Source organism: Xiphophorus hellerii, chromosome 22 (assembly GCF_003331165.1).
Source record: "Xiphophorus hellerii strain 12219 chromosome 22, Xiphophorus_hellerii-4.1, whole genome shotgun sequence".
NCBI lineage: Eukaryota > Metazoa > Chordata > Actinopteri > Cyprinodontiformes > Poeciliidae > Xiphophorus > Xiphophorus hellerii.
The window spans coordinates 1,143,609-1,150,073 of record NC_045693.1 but is presented as its reverse complement, the minus strand read 5'-3'; positions in this window follow the sequence as shown (position 1 = coordinate 1,150,073).

Here is a 6,465-nt window from a genome sequence, read left to right as displayed (position 1 = left end):
GCTGAGGAAGTTCGGTCCATTCTGGTTCTGTTCAAAACACCAACTGGTCCAAACTTTTCTATGTCAGGAAACCCAGTTCCTCCTCCGGAACAAGAACGTGGCGACAGTGGAGAGAAACTACTTCCTGTTAACCTGAAGAAACTTTTAGCAGAACCAGAACCGAGTTCAGATAAAACACAAAGCATCTCTCCTTTTCATTCACTGGTCTGTTACTGGTACTCAGTGGTCTGTTACTGGGACTCAGTGGTCTGTTACTGGTCTGTTACTGGTACTCAGTGGTCTGTTACTGGGACTCAGTGGTCTGTTACTGGTCTGTTACTGGTACTCAGTGGTCTGTTACTGGTCTGTTACTGGTACTCAGTGGTCTGTTACTGGTCTGTTACTGGTACTCAGTGGTCTGTTACTGGTACTCAGTGGTCTGTTACTGGGACTCAGTGGTCTGTTACTAGTCTGTTACTGGTACTCAGTGGTCTGTTACTGGGACTCAGTGGTCTGTTACTGGTCTGTTACTGGGACTCAGTGGTCTGTTACTGGGACTCAGTGGTCTGTTACTGGGACTCAGTGGTCTGTTACTGGTCTGTTACTGGGACTCAGTGGTCTGTTACTGGGACTCAGTGGTCTGTTACTGGGACTCAGTGGTCTGTTACTGGTCTGTTACTGGGACTCAGTGGTCTGTTACTGGGACTCAGTGGTCTGTTACTGGGACTCAGTGGTCTGTTACTGGGACTCAGTGGTTCTGTCTTGTTGTTGACAGGAAGTGATTTTTTTCTGCGTGTTTTCGTTGGTCTCGTTTTTTGGGGTCGGTTCTGTGTGTTTGCTCTTTGTGGACCTGGAGTTTATGGAACCCGGTTCTGATCCCTGATGGTTCCCACTGTTAGAACTCTGATAGAACCCATGTTCTACTCCACGAGCTTCACGGGTTCTGGAGGTTCTGAGACTGTTGGTCAGATGACGCTACTCTCTGCTCCCGCCAGGTGTGACATCACAGCGTGATGCGTCCCGATGGAGGAGGCGGAGCCAAGCCGCTACGTGACCCAGCTGAGGGCGGAGTTTGACAGCTGTGACTCGACGGCGACGGGTTTCCTGGACCGGGAGGAGCTGACAGAGCTGAGCAGGAAGCTGCAGCTGGACGCACATCTGCCACTGCTGCTGGACACGCTGCTTGGGGAGCGGCCCCACGGCAGGGTAACCGGTTCTACTGGACCAGAACTATTGGTTCTGCAGGGTTCTGCCTGGCTCAGTCCAGGTTCTGTTTGTGTTCCAGGTGAACTTTGAGGAGTTTAAGAACGGCTTGGTGGTGGTTCTGTCCCACTCTCTGGACTTCAGCACCTCAGAGGATGACAGCAGCTACCTGGTGCCAGGTGAGACACTGCAAGGTCCAATAGTCAGTGGTTCTGGTTCTGGCCCAGCCAGATTACTTCCTCCTCTCCTCTTCCTTCTACAGCCGTCCCTCAGGAGGTGAAGCCAAAGTTTGTGAAGGGAGCAAAGCGTTATGGCCGCCGCTCTCGACCCGAAACCCAGGCCAGTACCAGCCTGGACTCGACCCCGACCAGAACCAAACCCATGGACCTGAACTTGGACTCGTCCCCGCCTGGTGTCCACAAGGCCAAACTGAGACGGTCCACATCTCTGGAGAGCGTGGAGGTGAGCAGGCCGAGGTTTATCGTTAGCCTCTGTTAGCATGTGTTAGCTTATGTTAGCCTATATTAGCTTGTGTAGCTCCTAGCAGAACCCGAGTGTGGGTGGTGGTCGGGTCCCCTCTTTCCTTAAAATGTTTAATAAACCTGCAATTGAACCAGCAGTTGTTATTGTTGCCTTGGAGATAGTCTACTGCAACAATAATAGCAGTTGAGGCTAACACTGATGCTAACACTGATGCTACCTGGAATAAGCTAAATCCTCTGTTTTCAGAAGGTTTTATTTTTCTTTTATTTAACCTGTTTGAACTCCTGGAATGGTCAGCTGCTCTGGTAGCCTTAGCCTTGGCCCTGACATTAGCCTTAGCTTTAGTTTTATGTGCGTTCCATTTATAGTCTGAACTCAGAAATATGTAGTGGAAGGCCGCTGAAGTTGGACCTCCTACTCAGAAACTTAAAGCTGACTTTGCGTTTCAATATGGCCGCTCCTTGCAGCAGGAAGCTGTGGTAGAAACGTCTAAAACCAAAGCTACATGTAGCGCCTGCAGCTCTCAACTGAACTAATTACAGTGGTGATTATGGTAACTTGAATGCTTTTACTTCAGGTGCCATATGCGGCTCCAAGTTCCAGCTTTTAGCCCTTAATTGCATGTTGGTAGGTCAGTAAAGATGAAATCGGACCATCAGATAAAGTTCTGGTTCTGGTTCTGCTGCTGCATCTCCACACAGACTTTAATCTGAAACAGGATCAGCTGCTGTAGAACCGGACCAGATCCAGATCAGATTCTCTCAGCAGTGTGTGTGTGTGTGTGTGTGTGTGCGTGTGTGTGTGTGTGTGTGTGTGTGTGTGTGTGTGATCCTCTCAGTCTCTGTTCATCCAGCAGAACTAAATCTGCTCAGGAATTCCTTATGATTACAGTTTATACTTCTGCTGGGACTCACACACACTGAACACACACACACACACTGAACACACACACTAAACACACACATTCTGAACACACACTGTGAACACACACTGTGAACACACACTCTGAACACACTGATTCCTCTCAGCTCCATGTTTTCTCTGCAGAGCCTGAAATCTGATGAAGAGACAGGAAGCAGCAGGTTGGACCAGCAGCTCTTTCACAATAAAGGTACTCTGCATCAGAAATCAGAACCAGAACCGGGTCTGAGGTTCTGACTTAAAGCTGCAGTGTGTGTTTTTCCATATTAGCTCAAACTGTCTCAATGTTGTGACAGTTTGTAATGAGAACAGATCGATCCGTCTGAAGAAATGCACCAAAATCAACCAATCACAGCCAGGAGGCGGGGCTTAAGCCTGCCAGTCAACCTCATGTACTCGCTGCTAAATGTGCTAATGGTGGAGAAACAACTTACCAGTATATGGAAACTGTTTATCTGCTTCCATGCTTACTAACATGGAAGCCTTAGCATTCACAAAAGGCTATGCTAGCTCAATTAGCATGGAGGACGGTTGACAGCACTAAGACCCTCCTCCTGGCTCTGATTGGTTGTTTCTAGTTAGCAGTGGAAGGCAGAGATCGATCTGTCTCATGACAAACTGGACACGGATTGAACCGATACGGAAAAACATTTTCTATAAAAGTTACACAATGCAGCTTTTAATTCTGCCGTCTCTGCAGCAGATCAGCAGCGGGACGCAGGAGGATGTGATGTGGCTGCAGTGTGTGATCACCTGGACCCGCAGGTAGCTGGACGTCCAGAACCAGAACCAGAACCAGCTGAACCAATCCTGATGATCCCACTGTGTCTGCAGGAAGCTCTGCTCCAGCGATTAGATGCTAACCGAGATGCTAACCTGGACGCTAACCGGGATGGACGGGTTACCATCAGGAAGGTTCTGTGGAGCTCCACCCCCACGCTAAGCTCCACCCCCATCCGGTCAGCTGACCTGCAGAGGGCGCCACTCTGGGTAAAATTATGTTCTAAGAATATTCTGTTCAGACACGAGGAATTGAAAATAAACTGATAATTCAAGACTTCAACAGAAACAACAGCAGCCATGTTGGGCAATAGCGCCACCTTCAGCTCTGGAGTACAGTGACAATATTAATGATTGTTTCAAATTAAGACTTTATTAATAATAGAAGTAGAAAAAAGTCTATACTCAAAATAAAGTTTTATTATAAATAACAGACCTCCATCAATTACAGCATGAAAAGCAACAATATAAAACTTTATTTAGAAAAACATTTATGATTGTAACCAGGGTCATTTTTCCCATTTCTGTTAGAATAACTATTTTTATTATTTATGATAATCAGTGATGGCATAGTTAATTTGAAAAAGAAACTTTAATCCGATTACTGATTACTCCTTGAAAAAGTAACTTAGATTACAAGTAACCTTTTTAGTTACTTTCAGCATCTGCTGACAACAACCTTCCTCCAATCAATGTCAAATTACACTGAGTTTTGCCGATACTTGTGTAATCGCCATTTATTTTATAAACATCAACAATGTGTCTCATTGTTGAACCATTAAACATTAAATCGTTTCATGGTTACAACAGTCAAAAAAAACCTTTAGTCATTTTTGCGTGTTTTTCTTAGTTCCACTATTGTCTGTAAAACTCTAGATAGGATTTTAGAGCCCCCTTGCAGCCCCCTCTGTGTTACGGCCCTGCTGGCTCCACCAATCAGATGGCTGCACAGATTAGTGACACTTATCTTAACATTAATGATTAGAATGACGTTCAGTTGTGCAACTTTACAAACTCGTTCGTTGGTGGCTGTTTTCACGTTTATTGATCTGTTCATGTTAGTCTCCATGTTTAAAGTTTTCTATATGACTTGTGACGTCATTCACAGGTCATATAAATATTATTACATTAATACATATTCATATTACCTGGACATTAACAAAGACATTTGGACGGATCATCCAGGAAATGATGGACAGGGAGAATCCGACTGAAACGACCTGGATGTCAGTCAAATTCTGGGGTTTATTGTGTCTCTGCTTATTTCTAAATGAGCAGCTTCACCTTCAAAAACAAGCCCAGAAAACCGAACCCGACTCATTAAATTTGCAAGTGACTTTAGAAAAAACAAGCCCAAAGTCGCTTATAATAATCGGACCTGATGACAGAAACCCAAAGTAGTTCCTGTTTTCCAGGAATAAGATGTGCGTCTCCTCCACGGTTCATGTTTCTGTTGCTGCTGCTGCATAGAAACGGCGGCGAGACGCACAGAGGAAATTAAATAAAATAGTAACGCATTGATTCGGATCAGTAACTGTAATCTGATTACTGGATTTGATATAGAAACGCGTTAGATTACTGACAGTTACTGACATCACTGCTGGTAATGTGTTGTTTTTCCTTTATCATTTTATATTTGTGGTTGAAATTAGGTTAATAAAAATCCATTTAGGTAAAGAATTATTTCTCAGTGAGTCCATTGGGTCGGGTCGGAGCCCAGACTTCCCTCAGCTTCTCACACTTCAGCCCAAATTTCAGAAATTATTAGTTATTTCTTTCTTCCAAAGAAACTTTATTGATTAAATGAATGAGATTTACAGAAGACGATCAGATGAAGAACCAATCAGAACCAAAGCAGAGCAGTTGTCAGGGAACGGGCTCTTTGCACGTCCGGCGCTGACGTCACATCCACATGAGCAAAATGCGGCTTTCTTGCTTTGAGTTACCATGACAGTTAGAAAAGACAAAGTCTTATTTCAGACGCAAATAAAACAATACTATGAACATTGCTGTCTTCCTAATATAATGGGCTTTTAAGTTTTCATGGATTTCCAAGCGGTCCTGAATTAAGAAGACGATGGCTTGTAAATATTGTTGCTACCAGTTAAAGCTAACATCGCACAGCAAAGTTTACAGCCTTCACTTCACTCCGGATCAACTTCTTCAGCCTAAAACTACCGGGGGGAAACGGCTGGTAAATAAAGGAGCCTCCTGTGTTATTTCCATGGAATCACTTTTGTATTCAGCCTGAAAGAGTTTATGGGAACCAGAGAGCAGACCAGAGCCAGACAGCCGAGCTACTGATCTGAGCTACTGCTGTAAACACCGTCCTGCTTCACAAGAAACATGCAAAACTAATAAAGCGAAGTAACACGGAGACCTTAAGGAACACGTTTTTTTTTCTTTCGAAAAATGTTATTGTTACTTAGAACATTTTAAAAACATGACATTTTACAATTATACAGAATTTTTTTCCTTTAAATAAATACAATTTGTCATTCAAGTTAAACTAAAAGAAGCTAAGAACAAGGATATAAAACACAAAGTCTCTGTATGTTAAAAGTTGAGCAGGACCGGTGTGACTCCTTATAAAGTCTGGAGCCGTCCCGACCTTCCAAACAGCGCTTGGTGCTCAGAGAGGAAACCTCCCCGAAGCTCCTTCGTCCACGGAGGCGATTCTTCTTGGTGGCTGTGTCCTTGGCTCGCCACCTGCAGCACCTGATGTTCCTCTTCTTGCTGCCGCCATCCAGATCACAGCCACGGGGGGCGTCTGCCTGCGCCTGCTCACCAGCAAGTTTCTGGAGGTCCAAATGGCGTCTTTGATGGTGGCGAGGGTGAGCCACCTCTCAGCGAAGTCCTTCTTCAGGATTGTCTGCTGGCTCACCCCATACAGCACTAGCTGTGCATGGAGGACCTCCCTTGCTGGCAAGTGTGGGAATTGCAAGGAGCCGGCTTTCGCCCACAGGTCCACAGCAGCGCTGCACTCCCACAGCAGGGGCCTCACCGACTCCGGCGCGCATCAACCGGGTCGGGGGCAGATGGACGTTGCAGACATGCCGCGGGAGTGCATAACGGCTCTGACCGGCAGGATCCCATGAG